Source organism: Squalius cephalus (assembly GCF_949319135.1).
Source record: "Squalius cephalus genome assembly, chromosome: 14".
Lineage (NCBI taxonomy): Eukaryota > Metazoa > Chordata > Actinopteri > Cypriniformes > Leuciscidae > Squalius > Squalius cephalus.
The window spans coordinates 3,120,989-3,122,994 of NC_137135.1; the positions used below are offsets into that span (position 1 = coordinate 3,120,989).

A 2,006-nucleotide genomic window follows, 5' to 3' on the forward strand; every position below is an offset into this window, starting at 1 on the left:
TTTAAGAGACAGGTCAGACCCATTGGCTTTTAATGACAGCTACCTGTATGAGCGATATAGGTTCTCAAGAGATGGGATTGCATATATTTAGATTACTAAGCCCATACATTGCAAATAATACACGCCGCGAACAGAGCGCTCACAGTCCCACAGACGGTGTGCATTGCACTGTGCTTTTTTGCCAGTGGAACATTTTTGTACACAGTTGGAGATGCAGAGAATATCAGCAAAGCATCAGTTTGCCGCTCTGTACAAACTGTGTACCTTTATTTAAAAAGACTACTCAATGTGTTCATCACATTCCCTGGCCACAAAGCTATTCGTACCATTAAACATGCCTTTTATGGAATAGCTGGTAAGTTCAAATAACTATAAAACATGGAAATATTTCTTGACTGTTGATTTTACATGGGACATATTTAAAACAAACAAATAATTTTCCTAGGTTTCCCAAATGTTATCGGTGCATTGGACTGCACCCATGTGCGTATTAAGTGTCCGTCTGGTCCACATGAAGCGGACTTTGTGAATAGGAAATCAGTACACAGCATCAATGTACAGGTACGGTCCCACTGAGATGATATTGAAGGCTATGCTCTAGCACTGAGTGTTCTGTACTAAGCTGGGCACCAGTGTTTAGTTCATTGCAATTAAAATGTAGTGACCTACAGGTTTAATTTATTTTAGATGATTAGTGATGCAGATTGCATCATCACAAATGTAGAGGCCAAATGGCCAGGCTCTGTGCATGACTCCAGAATCTTTAGAGCCTCATCTCTCTACCAGCAACTAGCAAGAGGTATGCTAGTAATCACTTAAATCGCAAAAAGTCTTTAAAAAAAAAAAAAAAAAAAAAAAACTACATTATATATCTATATATATTCATTCTGTCTATGCAGGAGAATTCTCAGGAGTTTTGCTGGGAGACAAGGGATACCCATGCCTGCCTTCCTCTTAACTCCCTATCAGGAGCCCCAGACAGAGGCACAGCACTGCCCATGCACGCACAAGAGGTCGTATAGAGATGGCATTTGGGCTGATAAAGTCAAGGTTTCAGTGCCTGAAGCACCTCAGAGTGACTCCACCTAGGGCATGTGACATTGTAGTTGCTTGTGTAGTGCTCCATAACATTGCTTGTCTGAGGAGAGAGAGGCAACCAAGGATTGTTGAAGAGGAAGACTGGGGCAATGAAGCAGTATTGGAAGAAAACGAAACAGGCAGACTTATACGAGACACATATGCAAATAATTATTTGGCTTAATATGGTCTAAACCATGTGTAGCCTTTAAAATTTTCCACTGGCCCCTCAACTTTCTCCTTAGTTGAACAAACACACAGAAGTCAAAGTTTTTAATGTGATTTGTCTTTATTCAGAGTGAATCTGCCTGTTAGGGGTGAAAACACACAAATAAATGTTGTGGAAAGTGATCAATAAGGTAATGGTTTTTTTTTCTTTTCCTTTTTTAAAAATGGTAGTTCTACTTGCATTTTTCTGTAGCTGTTGAATTTCCAGCTCCAACTTCCTCATCTTCAGTTTTTTATACTGGATGTCGATATCAATCGCTTCCATTTGTTTAAGGAGGTAGCGTTTATACACTCCTTTTATGTTTTCTGGGTTCTGTAGCAACATAGATTTAAGTTATTTCATTGAATACTCTTGTCACATTGTTTTCATTTCTTAACACTCACTTTGTCACATGTGGTCCCAGACTGAGAGGGCTCTAGAACAGTGTCAGCATCCTGAAAACACATTATGATCATTTTATCACACAAGTACACTTTTTAATATGCAATACAGTATCGCATGGAACCTGTGACTACCTCAGGCCTCCTTGAACATACAGACACAGTCTCCTCATCCTCCTCAACTGATGGGCCTTCTCCCTGTGACCACTGATTAAACTCAGTTAAACTCATTAGCTTACATGACTGATTTAAAAAGTCTCATACTCACAGGCAACATGATGTCTGGTGGATCCATAAAGCATACAGAATCTTGATAGAAA

The 2,006-nt window shown here is 39.5% G+C and overlaps 1 long non-coding RNA gene across 1 annotated transcript; it reads left to right on the top strand.

Moving 5' to 3' along the window:
• Nucleotides 1-366: 366 nt before the first annotated feature.
• LOC307171732 lies at nt 367-977 on the top strand. Its single transcript, XR_013823592.1, has 3 exons — nt 367-561; nt 688-799; nt 900-977. It is a non-coding gene; the product is annotated as an uncharacterized lncRNA (long non-coding RNA).
• Nucleotides 978-2,006: the final 1,029 nt, after the last annotated feature.